At 41.8% G+C, this 19,427-nt stretch overlaps 1 pseudogene; it reads left to right on the top strand.

Moving 5' to 3' along the window:
* Positions 1–2,076: 2,076 nt before the first annotated feature.
* On the top strand, positions 2,077–18,933 carry LOC100688223 (annotated as a pseudogene).
* Positions 18,934–19,427: the final 494 nt, after the last annotated feature.

Genomic DNA, 19,427 nt, shown 5'->3' with positions numbered 1-19,427 from the left:
ATCTCTCATTTTGGCCACATGGTCATTATTGGCATGCTGTTTGACCAAGAAATGTGAGACTGCCTTGAGGCAGTCACCACAGCTTTGAGAGACTGGAAGACTAAAACACATATTCAGGCCATGCTTAGGTGCAGCTTCAAATCTTGGGGCAAATTCAAGACACGCTAGAAAGCAGTCAATAGCAAACCAGTCTCACATGGAGGCCCGGGAGGCTAAAACTTCTTGGTGATCCAAAGTTGACCACTAGATGGAGCCCTGCCAGGTATGGTGACACCTGAGAACTGCGCTGAGAACCCAACTCAACCAACCTCTCCACCTCTCCCACCTCCCATTTGTTTTTCTACTGCAAGGTCAAGACCACCATCGATACCACGGTTTTTAACACCCCTCCCATATGTTTCACTATGAGTCAGACATAAAGTATAAAAGCATAAGGAAATTTGGAAACTTCATGACTCTTCTAGACTTTTGCCCCAGTAAACACTTTGGTAACAAAGGTTATCTCCGTGTAAAATCTCTATTAAAATCACTTTATGGCCTTATCTGAAATTAGCACCTCCAGAATTCTTGTGCTAACACTTGGTTTAGTTTACCTACTTGTGTCTTGATCTTACACTTGATATGCCCTCCTCAGATAAGAAAAGGGTTGAAGCATTTCTGGACTATAGATCAACCTCTAATGTTATTTGAAAGTAGGAGTTGGGCTCAGGGGTTAGGTTTTTTCCCTTTTTTATTTGTCTATGATTTAGTGTTCATCCTGCACTAGACACTAAAATGCATTGTTTAATTATCTGAGCTCAACACACCATTTTATAATTCATTAGTCAGTTGCTCTTTGCAAAAGCTTATTTCTTATGAAACAAAAGTGGGAATCAAGCAACTGGACTATTTATCTCTCTTTAGGGGTTGGGGGTTAATATCTGATAGCTCATAACATCTTTATTATAATGCATTTATAATGATTTACTGGAATCATTCTATGGCTAAGTATCTAATGTCAAAGCTGGGATCTGGCATGAAATAAAATGCTGTATCCTTGGGTAGCTCTAGGGAGAAAAAGGCCTCAGCCAATATTTTCTGTGTAATTCTACAAACTGTAATAAGGGTAGGGGTAATTGCCTTAATGTCAATTAAGCTATTAATAATGCCCATCTTGTCATTCCTAAATATAGCAGTGTCTCAATCATACATTACTGTTCCCTGTTAGGACTGCACAGGAATGAGATCACGGCTTATGTGGATCAGGAAGTCTGTCTAGCAGCCAGTCTTACTCCTTTCCATAAAACAAAGTTTGGAGATTGATTTACTTGTTTTTGATGAAAAATCTCTACTTAGACATTATTTGTATTTGTAAGGGCACCGTGTTGGCAGTCCTTGTGAGCAGGGGACAGTGCAGCCCAAAAAACTGCCTCCTGTTCCTGTCTGGCTTCTGCATGACCAGAGTAAGGTACTCCGAATCAGGACCGGTCTTTGGGTTCCGGATCCCTGACAGATGGTCAGGACAGTCCTGGAACAACCCTCCGGAGGATCCTGTCTAGCCACAGGGGGTGCTGTGAGCTGCGCATGCTGTTGCCCAGCGACTTGGATGCACACAAGTTCCTCAAGGACAGACAGACGGACTGAGACAGGTCACAGACTCACGGGGCTGGTGGGCCATCAGCAAATTTCAGCAGCCAAGGTCAAGGGTAAACGGCATAGCTGGAGTAAGGACTAGAGGGTGAACTGTGGGACTTGGGTGAACGAGGAGAATGTCACCGGCACTCCCAGATGGGCCCTGAATCAGACCCGTTTCTCTCCCAGCCACGAAGGGCCGGGCCTCCTTCGGGTGGCACTGCTGTTTCCCGGGGCTGGGCGCCCAGCAGCCTCCGCCTGCCCCCCGCCCCCCCAGGCCTCTCGGTGAAGTGAACTTGTACTTGATGATATTTAGAGCTCATTCATTTGTCCCGAGGAAGCTTATTGTATGGCAGTTTAATGACAGAAACCTGTTTTAATGCAAATGGACATGTAATCCCACTAAGCCACTCCGAGGGTGTAAATTTAAAACAATTGCTAGAACTGACACGAGAGTTTAAGAAGATGGAGGGCCCGTTGCTAGACCCGGGGCCGCCGGGGGACCCCGACACCCAGCCCCGCGGTCTCCGTGCAGCCGGCGGTTACCATGGCAATTTGAACGGCGGGCGGAGGAGCCTCGGCAGCCCACCTCCCACCTCCCACCTCCCACCTCCCACCTCCCACCTCCCGTGCTGGGCCGCAGCCCCGGGCCGGGCGGAGGAGAGGAGCGCGAGTGGGTGTGTTCTGCTCACTAGGCCTCGGGCAGGGGTGGAAGCCTCCGGGCCTTCATCCCGCAGGAGCCCCATCTTTCCTGGGAGCCCCCTTGTCCCAGCGGGGGAAGGGGGAAGCCTGCCCCAGGGGCGGAGGCGGGAATTGTCTGCGAGTATTTGCTGGATTGTAGTGCCGTTGGGTACTACATCATCCTCCAGAGAGCCCCGAATAAGGTTATTATGGGTGAAGTCATTTTTGTAATAAAGTTGGCTGTAACTCCGGGTCGTAAATCACAGGTTCTGGTACGAAAAAAAAATTACTAAACAGGCCTCCGTTACCACATACTGTCCTCCTCTTAAATACTTTGATTTTACTACAAATCCTCCATTGACTGAGATGGGGGGAAATCCACACAATGAGCAAATGATTCCTTCCGTCCCCGGCAGCAGCCCTGCCGGCATCTGGGCCTCCCGGAATGATTTCCTGAGGTGTGATGTTATTTATGGCGTGCTTTCTCTATCAAAAAGGCAAACAGCATCCCGAGTGACCCCGGAGCATTTGCATCATTGCTTCTCTTGCTAATTGATTCATCCCCTGGCAGGGCCCGAGACACGGGCTGTTAGCTGGACACTCTCTCCCAGCTGCAGAGCCTGCGGATTGAGGTGCCTAAGAAGCAAAGATGTTAATAAAATTGTTAAATGTCACAACTGCAAACCCCACACCCGTTCCGAGTCCATCAGCTCTTCTGGAATGATTCTGTAAAATACCATCTCCTCCCCTTGTCCTTTTCTCAGTCTAAACTTCATAACCTTTGTTAAGTAAGGAGATTAAGAACTATTATTAGCAACACTGATTGTTTAATTTCTTTCATGACTTCTTTCTTTCACATAAGAGTCCGGCGCAGAATGAAAAGGAATGTTATCATATGAAGTGCATTTCAGATGTAATAAAGCAGAAAGGAGAGGGTGGCCCCAGTGGCAGTTGTAAGAGGGACAAAGTGTGGATCTCTATAGCTCAGTGGCTGCAAAGCAGAAAATGAAGATTGTAAAAACGTCACATAAAGAAAAAATGCACAGTGGATTCGTTTTGCGATGCCCATAATTCAGTAATGCCTTTAAGTAGCTAGAAGAAATATAATAAATGTTTTTCCACAACATTGATCATACTGTATCAGAGGAAATATTAGTGTGCAGGGAGCCATGATTATACTGGTAGTAATTCTCGGTGCAGAAAACTAGTAGAAGATGGGACCCTTTATAGGCCGAACTTTTATTGGTTGCAGTTATTTACCTTTAAGAATACGCGTAATACATTGTCCTGTAGCTAAATATTTTTGTGAAAATTCAAACCAGCACTATCAGTAAATCAGAAATCCTGCCACCATTTTATAGAATTTATATATATTTTTTCCTGCAGACGCCCTGATATGTTCCAGAATACAAAACCAGCCAATTGACCATGTAAAAATTCTGGAATGTCTGTAAAACAGATCCTTCTTCTATATTCTGAACCCGGATAGGAGCAGACAGGTTTACAGCATGTGATTCCATCCAAATGCCACCTGTATATATATAAAACATCTCTCTAAAGAAATTAAATGGATTATTAGATTATATACTGCAGTAAAACTATACCCAGAGCTGTAAGCGAGGAAAGGGTATGCATGTCATGCAACTGCCTTTTTTTTTTTTTTTTGTACTGAAACACTGAAGAAAGCTTTGTAAGGCAGGTTTTTTTCTTTAGGGAGAAAAGGAGAGAATTGATTCCTCATGCCAGCCTCTTGCTCCTCGGGCTGGCAGGAGATGGTAATGCGGTGGCCGAAGCAATCTTAGTGCAGGAAACCCTGGCATGCTTAGGGAAAGGTCCACTTTTGTGTTGGAGGGACCCTGGACTTGACTCTAGAAATCTCTGACCTGGGCATCCAGGGTGCACCAGATAAGAGCTGGCCCAGCCAAATTCTTGGAGAACTCCAGGGAGAGGTGAGACCTGGGCATATTAATTCTTGGTGCGTTTCCCACAAGGCCCAGCTGTGGAAGTTTCTGGGAGAAGCCACAGGGCGGAGGAGTCTCCAAGTGAAGATACGGTGAGAGCAGTGATAGGAGCAATGGCGTTCTTTTTCTTCGGAATCTGGATAGGCCAGCTTGCAGTTCAAAGGCCTTGGAAAACCAACCCTGGCTCCCTGCTCTGTTTCAGTGCACATCGCCCCTAACTCTCACTGACATGAATGGGAATCATTTCCCAGACTTCCCTTGCGGAGACCATCCCCATCCCCATCCCTTTGTCTTAGTGCTCCTTTGCTTGATGCAAATCACAGATTTCACACACACATGCTCCTTCGATGCAATGCAGTTTCTATGATGTTCTTTCTTCTCCACCACTTGGGCACAAAGGCGATGCATTAGCCAAAGAGCAGTGGGCACTTTTAATGGAGTTATGTCTTGATTTTCTCCCTGGAGTTGGGTAGATATTTTGTTTGATTTGTTTCCCCTCCTCTAACAAGAAATGAAAGAGGGCACCTCTAAATTCTTCCCATCTTGAGGGCTTTAGAGAGGCAGGCAGGTGAAGAGAAACATCAGAGAGGCAGGCAGGTGAAGAGAACATCAGAGGAGCAGCCTGCCACAAGATGACGGCTCCTCTGAAGGAGTTGCCGCCTGGGAAGTTGGTAAGCCATCACCTGATGTGCTCAGCATTGCCAGGGACGCAAATGATTTACAGGCTCAGGTGACCTAACAGGCTTCTGTTGAGTTCTTTACCAACATGGTGGAGGGGACGCTTTTTAAGTGTCCTCTTTCAAGTGGCACTGTTCTAGGTACTTCCAAGCAGCAGGGGCTCTCCTCGGATTTTTAAAATGAAAATTACTATTACTGTTCTTGTTGTTTATCTTACTGAGTTAGTTGCTTGCCAGTTGAAAGAATGCAATTTAAAATGAAAAAGAATTTTGTGGAGGCTAAGCTCTTTGAATTCCCTCTTTAGATGTATTATCACATTAATGGACCTACTACCAAAACTGATTAAAAATCAGTGGGTAGTCCTGTTCTTTCCTCTCTCTCCTTCCTTCCTCTCTTTCTTCCTTGTTTTCCTTCATTCCTTTTTCCCTTCTCTTCTTTATTTTCCTTCCCTTTTCTTCTCTTTCCTCCCCCTTCTTTCCCTTCTTCGCCAGTGACTTGGAAAAAATCGTAATGGATTTCTTAGAGCAATTCTACAATAATGAAAATATTCGGAGTCACATGCCTTCCCTGGAGTATTTAACAGTGGAGTCAAATGTAGCCTCCATTTTTGCTGGGTTTGCAGCAGCACCAAGTCTCATTTATGCTTGCAAAAATATCTAAGTGTGCGTAGGAGGGTCAGAGACACCCTTGGGGAGTAGACCCGTTATAATTTTCCTGAACTTAAAAAAGCAACAAAATAATAATAATGGGACAACAGACCTTGCAAGCTACTTGGTGAATAAACAGTAAATCTAGCTGCACTGGCCATCTAGCCCGAATTACTGACTTACACTGTGGCCCGATGAAGAACGCAGGCACCTTTGACAATACTGCGAATTTGGTTCTAATAGGGAACATTTTCTATTTTAAAGTGAGACACACTTGTACTTATCTCTACGACCGCTGGATGTCACTGTTGCATACCTGTGGCCATAAAAACTTCCCACTTAGGGGATCTGAAACTGGTATTTTAAGGGCTGTCATGTTACCTCCTTGGCGCTCTACCTTTTGATGGAGCACCCGCCACCATGCTAAGACGACTTTCTTCTGCATTCTGTGCAGTCAGCCCCGTTCTCAATTATGGCATTCTAGTGGGAATTCTTCTAATTTATACAGGATGAGATTCCCCAAACACAATTACCTTCTTTGCTATATTCAAAAGGAGTAAGGTACTTTGATAATAGTTCGAAGCATTGTATATTAATTATAACTAACACATTCTGGATACCAAATGGAATGAAGTGAAACATAACCATAAAATACCCTGGATTTATAAAGTGTCTTTCCCTGCCCTTCTTCAAAGAGCTTATAACAATTTCATATCTATTTGCTCATCTGTCTTCCCAACATCCCTAGGGGGTTACCTGCTTTAATGCTTTTATGAGTCAAAGTTGACCTGTGAAATAAATTGAATGAAGTAATTATTTACACTGGCATCCCAGGAGTAAAGCAAAAGCAAACACTGAAAATGTGTTCCAGACAGCTAATTCTAGTTTGCAAAACTAACCCACTGAAATTTTGGTAGTTCTGGTTTTCTTTGTCAATTACTTTTATAATTCCTTAATTCATGGGCCCTTTAATCCTTCTTTTAAAAAGTTATTTTAAAAAATCTGAGCCATCTAGTGTAGCTGACGTTATACAGAAATGAGATCTAGACACTTTCCCAAACCTGAAGAAAGTCCAGCTCAGTAGAAGTGTTAGACTAGACTAGACCGGTGGGGGGTGGGGGGGAGGTTGGCAAGTGGACCAATTGGAACAGTACTTAGCTTTCTCTGTGATCAAAAAATTATCATAAGCTTCATTTTCGCTCTTGTTTCATCTCTTTCTTTTTCTTAAAATCTTGGAGTTGGGGGCACCTGAGTGACTTGGTGGTTGAGCGTCTGCCTTTGGCTCAGGGCGTGATAGTGGGGTCCCAGAATCGAGTCCAACATCGTGCTCCCTACAGGGAGCCTGCTTCTCCCTCTGCCTATGTTTCTGCCTCTCTCTCTGTGTTTCTCATGAATAAATAAATAAAATCTTTAAAAAAGTCTCTTGGAGTTGTTTTCTTTAACTTCCTCTTGTGCCTTTGCACTGGGGAAGTCAGAGCTGTTCCTAGAGAACAGCTCTAGATTGTGGCGGGTGGGGGGTGGGGGATACTCTGTTTTAGTGAACTAGCAGAGAGCTGTGTTGCCTGCCATCAACGGGATGCTTTGATCCAAAATTTCAGTCATTGTTTCCACATTTAGGGGCTGGAATGAACATCAAAGAAGTGGGTGTACGGAATTTACTAAATGCCAAAGAAGTACAATAACATACAGAGGATATAAGCAAATCCCAGTGGCAAAATTTGCTGCCAATTCTTGCACATAATAGAGGCCCTAAAGTGACAGTCTATCTTTGACAAATGCATAATGATATCAATGCCAAGGGAAGGAACTAGCATGCTGAAAGGTGAATAAAAGAGTTGGGAACAATTCAGTGCACTTACACATTTCCTTAGTGTGTTTTCACACAACAAGGAAAGCAGATGACACAAATGCATTAGGTAATCATTGGACGGGGCTGCAAACTCACCAGCGGGTTTAAACTGACCTGGCTCTTTTGGGATCCAGCTCTAAAGATGAAAATAAAATGTGATTAGAAATAATTCATCTTCTAGAGGAAAAAAAAAAAAGGAACAAGTAAAGTGAAAATAGCTTTCTTGCTCTGTCTTGGATAGTTCCAGTTTTAAAGCCCATATGTTGTTTGCCATAACTTCTTCGCCTCCCAGGGCCAATGCATTCCAAACGCTTCAGCTAGTGCGCTGCACTGAGGAGTCTAGGAAGTTCGGGCTCATTTGTATCCACAGTCTTTGTTCAAATATGGATTAATTTTGGTTAATTTCAGTAGGTGCACATAAAGTAAAATGCACAGAACTGAAACCACTGAAATCAGGCCATTGTGTGATCATCTAAAAACCTACTTTTCAAGCTCCTTTAAGTTTTATTTTTGAAATAAAAACAATAAAATGACTGTAAAAAGTTTCCAAAAGTGTTGACATTATGAGCAATTGCTAACCAAGGCTATTCCCAGAATGATAGCGCAAATTCAGATATAATTCTGGAAAAGCTAACTACCCTGCCTTGCCAGCTATAAATATTTCATTCAGAAGGTGATCTGAGAAGGGTCCTATGGTACATGGCTCTTGCCTCCAGGGCCAGGTATCTGCATAGATGCATATTGTGTCACTGTCACCAGGCCTAGCATGGGAAGGTAGGGGCAGACTCTTGCCCTTAAACTGCAGTCCTTTCACTGTGAAGAGGAGTATGAAGACCTTCTGGAGGATGCTTTAAACAAGCAGACCGTGTGTGGATGTTTAGAGAGCGGAGTTTCGAAATGTCACAGTACATGGCAGACGCCTACAGGCTGGTACAGGAAATTAAGTACAAGGAAGACCAAGGTGCCTGTGTGTTTACTTGAAATCCTCCTTGGTCGAGCAAGACATTGTGCCGGTTGCAGAGAGCCAGCATTTTTCTCCTTTGCATCGAGCCATCAGGGAAGAGCTGCACATAGACACCAAAACCATTTCCAACATAGTCCCTCCCTGCAGTTCTTCAGTGCTTCTTACAAAATTTCTCCCACAGCCTTGCCCTGCGTAATAAAGGAGCCTGTGGAAAGATCGTGCTCTGTGTATTGTGCATGTTAAGTAAATGCAATGCTTTTCATTATTTCAAACTCTGTAATGCAATGACTGAGTGCCTGGCAACATTAGAAAATGGACAAACAAGTATTCAACTGGCTGGATGAACCATGGCTTTCTGGCATTAAAAGTGTAATATTTATGAGTTAATTTAATCATAGAAGAAAATATTGAGTAGGTGACTGAGTAAAATGATGACTGTGTATTATGTTTTTGCCATGCAGCTGGATAAACATATTCAACGACAGATCTTGGCAAGAACTGCAAAGATGCTCTTGACAATGGCATGAATAAATATTAGGTGCTGCCTAGAATTCACTGCATTTGAGGTCTTGAGCAAAGCCAGATGAGGTTTAGCAGGGAAATATAGAAGAAGCCACGCATGCACACTGGGATTATGTAAACATTGGAGTCTTTCTCTGCAGCCCGGGAATTGCTCTAACATTCATTTTCATCTACATCACTGACAGGTTTTTTTTTTTTTTTTTTTTTTTTTACTTACTATCTTTGCACTTCTAGGAGTGTACTTTAGCATTAAAACCCAGCTTTTGATCGCTTCTCGGCCTTTTGGCTAAGATCAAGTGTAAAACCCAGCTTTTGGGAAGCTTGTAGCAAAATTTTCAACAACATAGACCTGGGGAGAAAAATACTTTGCCTAGGCTACAGAGAGTTGCCAAAAAAAAAAAAAGATACTCTTCTGTAGCAACCCTATCCAACCCATATAGAACAATAAATTGAACAAACTTCTTTAGATTGCTTCTTACGTTTCTTTAGGATATATGGCTTCTGATTCCAAGAAGAACCATAGGAAAAAAAAACCCCATATTCTGAAAGGATATTTTGAAGGGAGGGGATCGGTAACATTAAGAGTCACTTAATGAAACATTTGTATCAGGTGCAAAAAGAACCAGTGTGTAAGAGTACTATAGAAATATGTCATAGTTTTCCTCCTGTAGAATTGTTGTTTTACTGATAAAGCAAAGATTTTTTTTTCCCAGCTTTTCGAGACATAATTGACATATAAGATTGTCTAAGTTTAAGGTGTGCGACTCGTTGGTCCGAGATACTTATATTGGGAAATGACCACCACCAGGGCATTAGTGAACACCTCCATCACTTCACATAATTGCCATAGCTTTTCTGTAGTGACAGCCTGTAAGATCTACTGTCTAAGCAGCTTTCCAGTATATACTATAGTATGGTTAACTATAATCATCAGGCTGAACATTAGACTCCCACCCAAAACTTATTCATCTTGGGACTATAAGTTTGTACCCTTTGACCAGCATCTTTCCATCTCCCCATGCCCCAGCCCCTGGTCACCACCATTCTACACCTGTGTCTATGAGTTTGACTGTTTTACAGATTCTGTATGTAAGTAATACCATGCAGGATTTGTCTTTCTCTGTTTGACTTATTTCACTTAGGATAATGGCGTCTAGGTGCATCCATGTTTTTGCAAAGGCAAGGTTTCCTTCTTTCTCTTAGCTAAGTAGAGAGAGAAATATGGTATATATTGTATATATAGTAATACCGTACTCCATTGCATATGGTCATACATACATACATATATATACACACACACACATATATAAAGATTTATATGTATATACATATAAAGATTTATCCATCTTTATCCATTCATACTTTGATGGACACTTAGGTTGTTTTCATGTCTTGACCATTGTAGATAATGCTGCAGTGAAAATGGGAGGGCAGATATCTCTTCGAGACCCTGTTTTCATTTCCTTGGATGTATACCCTGAAGTGGGATTGCTGGATCATATGTAGTTCTATTTTTACTTTTTTGAGAGACCTCTATACTGTGTTCCATAGTGACTGTATTCATGGACATTCCACCAACAGTGCACAAAGGTTCCCTTCTTCCCACATCCTCACCAACACTTGTTATTTCTTGTCTTTTTGAGGATAGCCATCTAAAGGTGTGAGGTGATAGCCCCTTGTAGTTTCAGTTTGCATCTCCTGATGATTACTGATATTGAGCATCTTTTCACTTGTTTATTGGCTATTTGTATGTCTTTGGACAAATATCTATTCAGTTCCTCTGCCCATTTTAAATTGGATTTTTGTTTTGTTTTGCTATTGAATTGTAGGAGTTCATTATATCTTTTGGACTATAACCCCTTAGATAGATGATTTGCAGATATTTTCTCCCATTTCCCTAGGTTGCCTTTTCATTTTGTTGGTTGTTTCTCTTGCTATGCAGAAGCTTTTCAGTTTGATGTAGTCTCAGTTTACATTTTTAAGTTTTGCATTTGTTGTTTGTGTTTGTGGTGCCATATCCAAAAATTTATTGCCATGAACAGTGTCAAGGAGGTTTTCCCCTGTGCTTTCCTCTAGTCATTTTATGGTTTTAGTTCTTCCGTTTATGTCTTTCATTCATTTTGAGTTAATTTTTGTGTATGGTATAAGATAGAGGTCCGGTTTCATTCCTCTGCATGTGGTTATCTTAGTTTTTCCAGTGCTGTTTATTAGAGAGACTATCCATTCTGCCTTGAGTATTCTTGGCTCCCTTGTCAAGTATTAGTTGACTAGACATGCAGGGGTTTATTTCTGGCTCTCTATTCTATTCCATTGGTCTGTGTGTCTGTCTTTATGCAAGTACCATACTGTTTTGATTACTAAAGCTATGTAATCTAGTTTGAAATCAAGAAGTGTGAAGCCTTCAGCTTTGCTCTTCATTCTCAACGTCACTTTGGGCATTCAGGATCTTTCAGTGTTTCTCATGAATTTTAGGATTGTTTTTCCTATTTCTTGAAAAATGCCAGTAGCATTCTGATGGGATTGCATTGAATTTATAGATGCCTCGGGGTGATATGAACATTGTCTCTTAAAGGCAGTATATAGTTGGGTCTTGTTTTTTTATCCATCCAGCTACTGTATGCCTTTTGATTGAAAATTTTAATCTGTTTATATTAGAGTACTTATTGGTAGGTAAGGATTTATTAATGCTATCTTACTGTTTTCTGGCTGCTTTGAATCCCTTTGTTCCTTTCTTCATCTCCTGCTGCCTTCCTTTGTGAACTGATGATTTTGCATAGTGGACTGCTTTGATTCACTTCTTTTTCTCTTTTGTGAATGTACTGGAGGTTTTTGTTTTGTGGTTATCATGAAGCTTACATAAAATATTTTATAGATACAATAGTCTATTTTACATTAACAACCAAACTTGGATCGCATACAAAAACTCTACCCTTTTCCATTTCTGATGTCACAATTTACCTTTTTTTATATTGTGTATTCATTACCAAATTATTCTAGCTATAAATATTTTTAATACTCTTTCCTTTAAGAAAATTTCTTACTAAGGTCTTTGCTTTTGATTTTCTGGAGCACACACACACTGTGTCTGAACAACAAAATAACTATGGTATCTGGGCCACAGTGTATGTACCAAAGACTTCTGCTAAATCTTTGAATTCACTAGATTGCCTTTTATTCTTTGGGTCATCTTAGCATTAAAATATGAGGACAGAATGCATCAGAGAGGCTAGCAGAGCCTATAGGGAAAAACACCTGTGTGGGTGTGGGTACTCCAGATCCTAATCTTAATTGTTACCCTGGGCAAGTCACTTTGCGTCTCTGTACCTCAGTTTTCAATCTGTAAAAAAAAAAAAAAAAAAAAAAAAAAAAAAAAAATTTAACAGATTTTATTTATTTATTTGACAGAGAGTGGCAGGCAGAGGGAGAAGGAGAAGCAGTTCCCCACTGAGCAAAGAGCCAGATGAGAGGTTCTATCCCAGGGCCCTGAGATCATGACCTGAGCTGAAAGCAGATGCTCAACCCATGGAGCCACCCAAGTGCCCCCAATTGTAAAATTGTAAGAATATTTGTTTGCCCAGCTTTGAGAGTCTGGCTATGAGAGAAAAACTAGATCATCTAAAGCAATAGTTTCTTTTGTTATTAAACCACAATGCACTTAATTGAAAGTCTGATTTGTTCCCAAAAGGATTTCAGTTGCATTTAGAGAAATCAAAATACAAACTTAAGATATGACCATGACAGGGCGCACCTGAGTAGCTCATCTGTTAAGCATCCAACTCTTGGTTTTAGCTCAGGTCATGATCTGTGGATGGTGAGATCCAGCCCGACCTCCAGCTCTGTGCTCAGTGTGGAGGCCTCTTCAGTCTTCTCTCTCCCCCTTTGGCCCTTCCCCTCTGTTTCTTCTTGCCTCTGCTCACACATCTCTCTCTCTCTCTGCCTCTCTAAAATAAATAAAATCTTAAAAAAAAAAATATGACCATGACTACAAATATTTTCCAAGATATCCAAGCAAATATGGTAGGTCACAAACTTAATTTTTCCTTATTTGCTTTTGAAGAAACCTCTCAAAATTTTATCTTTAAAAAAGATTGATTGATTGATTGATTGACTTAGAGCACAAGAGCAGGAATGAGGTATAGAGGAAGAGGGAGGGGTAGAGGAAAAAGGAGGGGTAGAGGAAGAAGGCGAGAAGCAGATTCCCCACAGAGCACAGAGTAGAATATGGGGCTTGATCCCACAATCCTAAAATCATGACCTAAGCCAAAATCACGAGTCAGATGCTTAACCAATTGAATCACCCAGGCACCCCTCAAAATCTTATTTTTAAAAGAAAATCTATCTCCCAACTACTCTGTCTTCCTGGTAACATTCTTAATTGGACACATTCCACCTTGACATGCATGTAACAAATAAATGGAGTACTCGAACCACTTAGTGGAGCGAGAAGTAGGAAGAGGGGTGTTTGGAGGTAAAATTGCCATAATTTGGTGATGGGTTGGATTTGGGAAAGTGTCCCAAATAAAGTGTCCAAAGATTACTCCCAGACTTATACAGAAGTTGAGAGAAGAAAGATTTGGAGGAATAATCTGTTTGGGATATGTTAAATCCAGAAAAAGACCATAAAGGCAGCTATGATGGTAAAAGAGCACTGTGGTTCAGGGCAAAAGACTTCAGTTAAGGTCCTGGCTCTGCTGCGATATGTGTGACTGTGGGCATGAAGACTTCTTCTTCCTGAGTTTTCGTGTCTTTATCTGTCAAATGGAGATATTAATCTTTCTCATTACTTTGTTGGGAAGGTAAAATGACCATTTTTAAAAAACGCTTTTTTAAAGTAATCTTTACAGCCAGGACAGGGCTTGAACTCATCACCCCAAGATCAAGAGTTGCTCATTCCACCTACTGAACCAGCCAGGTACCCCAACAGTTTTTTTGAAGGCATTTTATAAGGAACCACCCTACATCTTGTTACTACAGAGACAGAAAAAATAACACAAAGAAGCAAGTTGGGACTTTCTCTCCTGGAAACATTCCCACTAAGCAACAGATACCCGTCTCTTCTTGTCTTTTCACTAATTCATCTTATATCTTTCATGGAGTTGCCTTGGAGGCCCACTCTTTCTCTTTCCTACCTACCGCTAGGAGGATGCGCACACCCATGACCTCATCTCGAAGGGCACATAGAGTTAATGTGGAGAAGAGTCTCCTGGGATTCATGGTTAATTAGGGACAGGAATCATGGCTTTGGAATGTTATGGGCTTCCAGTGAATATTAATTGATTGGACTTTGGCATTACCGTTTTACTAGTATGGCTTTAAATTGGTGGGAAGAAGAAAAGATTTTAGTCATTTGGGAGAAAACATCTCCATGCCTGCTCATGTTGGTTTGGGAACATCCATTAACACCACAAAGTGGAGCCTCATATTGACCCCAGAACCCAAGGAAGGACAAAGGCCATGGAAACATGAGGGAGAAGCTAACGTTTCCTCTATTTCTGTTTCCCCGGGGTAAGCTCCTTGATCCCTCCCTACAACGATGTCCGGAAAATCTGTGTGCGATTAACTTCTTTTGACCACTCCAAAGCCAAGTAGGGAAGCTGGCTGCCAATGGCAGTGGGATCGCTTTGGAAATAGCAGAGATTACAGGAAAGGGCAAAATGTATCTGCGCTTATGCAGAGCCTCAAGAAGACTTCTTAAAGGGCAAATAGATTCTGCTTGTGAAACATAGACTTCATAAAATTTGAACATTTATTAAAGCTCAACATGGGGCAAGGAGTATGGAAATATGAACTGCGCCTCAGTCTTACAACCTACCCGGGGGGAGAAAGCTAGGTAATGAAGGACTTGGTACTAGATAACCTCTCTGTACTGGGAAGCAAGTCTTGTTGTGTTGTTGTCTTTGCCTCGTCCGTGTATTTTGTGAATGTCTGTTTCCTGCCTGAGAACTTCCAAGTGCGACAGCAAAAAAATAAAAACGTAGTTTGAACTATCTCCATATTTTCCAACACTGAGTGCTGTTTCTGTGTTAAAATTTTCTTCCTGGGGTAATATTTTTCTATTCTTTAATAATTGTCTCTAGTATGTTCAGCATGATGTCTTGAAATACCTGAATCAGGGTCAGTCATTAGCAAATTTGCAGGGTCATATATGGAATGAATGTAAACCAACTTGATGCTGCGCTTCCCAGTGTACATGTAGAGGTGTGCACGTATGTCACGGCAAAGGGAGGAACCACTTGTTATCTGATGTATGTAAAGCATTTAAGACCGTAGCTGTACCATGGTAAGTCCTATGTAAGTCTTGACTACTGCTGGTTCTACTAATACCATTACTACACTGTTACTGTTGGAAAGACTCAGGGTTATGCTGTGACCAGAGGTCAACTGGGCTGGTTTCATGAGATCTACCAACCTCTGATGTGGACCTAACACCCGTGCAGATTACATGCTCGCTTCCCACCTGTGAATGCCCCTTGGACTCTTTGGGAAGACCATCTTTTTTGGTCCACGTTTTTGCCATCAGCTGCCTCTTGGGAACTGTCAGAGTGTCAGGAGGAAGCTTTGGGATGCTTCCTGGTATGCATGGTAGCCATCACTCTAAGGCAGTGCATCTGAAATTATGTGTAAGTGAAAGATAAGTTATTTGTGTTGTGTTCTTAATTTCCAATCTGTCACAGCCTGATCTTTTGTAAGGGGCAATAAAAATAACTTAAAATGGAATAAAATACCAATCCACACAAAATTCAAGTCCTATTTTTTATTAGATTGAACAGACATAAACTCATCATGCCAAATGGCTCTCAACATTTTAAATGCTTTCTCTCGATTCTATGCTTGTCTCATCTCTGAACAGTAACCAAGATTACAACAGTGGGTCCTGTTTTGAATAGCAATGTCATAAAGGACAGTGAGGAACCCCCAGGAGCCTGTCATTTTCGTGCTGGTCTCCTTTTGTGAAGCTCAGAGGGCTCTCACCACAGCAGAGGATGCTACAGGTCAGCAGGCCTTAGGGTGCTTAGAAGGTGACTGAGAGGCCAACAGAGACAGCTAGGTTCTGCTGGGTGCTGGCCATTCTCTCAGCCGGGAATTTATGCACAGCTAAACGTTGGGCTGTTTAATGCGGATGCACAGGTGTGGAAACAGTCTGTGATAGGCAGGTTTATGGCATATAAACACATTGTATGATATACTGTAATCAACTATATAAACAACTTTAAAATTGTCTATACTTCATATTTCCAGCATTTGGTTTTGCTAATCATATGTCTTCCTGACAGCAATTAAATAACCTTGAGAGAAAATGTACACCTGCTGTCTCCCCTGGGGAAACTGCATCTCTTTTGTGAATGACATAAGTTCTCCATAAAGCATAACTGAAGATAGAATTGAATTTGAAGATATGTCTCTTTTCTCTCCTGTTTTATCTTCTAGTTGAAATGGAGGGCATGGTTTAATAGAGCTGATATTTTTGTGGATTCCTATTCTAGGCTTCTACTTAAACCAAAATATTTTACTGAGGGGCTAATTAGAGGCGAGAGCTAAATGAGGTTGAGATGAGTATGGCAGCAAGGAGGTCCCACAGTCACCTCCTTGGCCTGCACTCCCACTCTTCCCAATCTCTCTACCCCAAGGCTTTCAGTTCTTTCAGACTTCCTTTTAGGATCACCATACTGATTCTGTTTTCCTTCACACAAAACAGAGCATAACAATGCATTTGCTTTGCTTGGGTCAGGTTCCACATAAGGTCCATTCATGAGGATTGATGAATTAAAAATTTCTCTTGATTGACTGGTGTTGAGGCCAGGTGGGTCCTGGGGGCTCAATGCAGGTCGGGCACCGCTATAGCCTGAAGTGACCAAGTCTCAACTCTAGATTGGTTCAGCGAGGCAAAGCTTGGAGGGTTAGTGCCCCAAGGGTATGTTCTTAAAGCCAGCCTGCGGTGGTGAGTGGTACAGGTGCACTGAATAGGCGAGGGCCACCCCAGTACCAGAGCTTCAGGTGTGACAGCTGCCAACCTGGCAAAAGCTATGCAGACTTGAGGTCACAGTTCCCCTTGCACCTCTTCCACCCTAATGAATGACTGAATTCATCCAGGCCACGGAGCCAGTAGGTTGTCCTGACCACAAAGTATCACAGAGCCTTTTCAAAATGGCCAAGTCCTATGTTGGAGCCAGAACTCTGAGGCCCTGGGACCCCATCCCAATAGTGTTCTGCTGAGTTGATGAGTTGGGAACAGCAGTCTGGAAGAAGAACATATGCCACTGAGTCTTTCACTCACTCTTAGAATGGTTCCATCAACTATCTACTTGATAAGAGAAATGGCTTCAAAACACAGCATTTGGTCAGTGTGAAAACAATGCCAGAGCTATTTGACCTTGTTAACAGGGACCTGATCTGTTGGTCTGGTGGAGAAGGAGAATGTCCTGATACTTACTGGAACTTTACAAATTTTCTTTCTTGAATCTTCAGTGATAGCTCTGTCAAGGATGAAGGGAAATGGCCTATAGGGTTAGAAATGCTCCTGTTACCAAGGATGGTACTATAGCTGTCAAGACAAATTCAAGCCGGGAAGGTCAGTAGATCACAAGTGGGAGATATGCACCACCACCTACAAGCCATCCAGGATTATCATTGTGATGGAGCCATGTCTGACATCGTAAGCGATTCTGCAGACATTTCAGAACTAGTTTAGACAGTAGGTTTCAAAGGCAACTATCTTCTCAATGTTGAACCAACTAAAGATGGACCAGTTGTTCCCATCATCCAAGAAAGGCTTCTTGCTGCTGGGAAGTGGTGGTGCATCCATGGGGAGGCTGTCTACACATCTAAACCATGGAGGGTGCAGTCGGAAAAGAACACAGTATCTATTGTATACCTCAAAAGGATCAGCTATGTATGCCATTTTACTGCACTGGTCAAAAAATGAAGTCTTAAACCTTTAATCCCCCATAACTACCTGGATGACAGAGGTAAGGATGCTAGGAGCCCGAGAAGATCTGAGGTGGTCCACAGTCCTGGATAAAATTTTCCTCATTTTTCTGACCTCACCATCTGCTCTCCTAGTTGGGTTTGCTTAGACTGTGAAGCTGATCATTGGAATTCAAGAAGAAAGGGACACTGCCTGGTGTTTGCTGCTTTGATTTTCCTCGTATAGTACCATCATTGTAATAGACTAGCTTCTCTTTGCTACCCAGAGATGGCTTTTCTAACACGATCAAAGGAGCTGAGCACATTACACTGATGTCTCAATGAGCCACGGATCTGAGCACCATCAATAGTATACCTCACTTTGGGCAACAAAAGAAAGGACTGAACAGTTTAGCTCTGAGTTCATCCATTCCTACCTTTGGAAATTACCTACAATGGAAACTTCCCTCTATTCTCTGTTTGATAAGCTTACTTCCTTACTCTATGACTTTAGTTCAGGAATAAGCCCAGTCACCCTATTGCCCATGAGAGGGAGTAGAAAGTTTGGCAAGCTCAACCATATGCTATTTATTTAGCATCAATTGTCTCCCCCACCCCCATCCCAAGTGTGAGAGAGTCTGGGGAGGAAGGAAAAGGTTTCTAGGCTGCTAATGTTCAATCTTCAGAAGTTTCTGAAGAAAACTAGTAGCTCTGAATTTCAGTCTGTTTGAGGGAATACTGTTTTAAAAACGGTTGTGATTCTACACTGCCTTTTAAAATAGGAGTAAATAAATACATTTACATGTCAAAAGATTTATATATCTCCCTATCAGCTCTCTTTCTCTCCATTTTCCCCTTGCAATCTTGGTTGTTATTGTTGAAGAAACTGGCTCTTTGTCTTGGAGTTTCCAAAAGTTTGGATTTTGCTGACTGTCCCTATTTATTGTATTACTCTGTCATTAGAAGCTCTAAATTGGCAGTTAGATCTAGAGGATTGATAAGATTTAGGTTCAATTATTTTGTCAAGAATATTTCTTATGAAGGGAGGCCTGGGTGGCTCAGTGGTTGAGCATCTGCCTTTGGCTCAGGGTGTGATCCTGGGGCCCTGGGATTGAGTCTCACATTGTCTATGTCTCTGCCTCTCTCTGTGTGTCTTAGAATAAATAAATAAAATCTTTAAAAAAAAGAATATTTCTTACACAGTGTTTTGCATTTCTGTAAGAGGTACATAATGCCTGATTGTCTCTCTCTAGTGATCTGAGCAGCCATTGGTGGTCATTGCTTAGATCCACCAATTCAATAGGAGGTTGCAAAATGGTGATATCCTGATTCTATTGGTATTTATTCATTTGTTAGTTGGAAAGCTTCTATGAAGAGAAAATCTCCCTTGACTCTCTGGTTACCCTGAGACCAGGTATTTTGTTTGTTGGTTTGTTCATCTTATTTATTTTATTTATTTTTTTTAGCACAATGAATTGGTTCCATAACATCCTTTAAAGGTGAGTCTAATTTTTTGGTATCATACTGAACTTGCAAATTGAAATATACTTGATATGTTTCAACCCATTGCATTTATCAGCCCACTGATGCTGAAATCTTTGACCAGTTGG

Source organism: Canis lupus, chromosome 36 (genome assembly GCF_011100685.1).
Source record: "Canis lupus familiaris isolate Mischka breed German Shepherd chromosome 36, alternate assembly UU_Cfam_GSD_1.0, whole genome shotgun sequence".
Taxonomy (NCBI): domain Eukaryota; kingdom Metazoa; phylum Chordata; class Mammalia; order Carnivora; family Canidae; genus Canis; species Canis lupus.
Note: the sequence above shows the minus strand (reverse complement) of the source record. Positions and strands in the feature narration are given on the sequence as shown.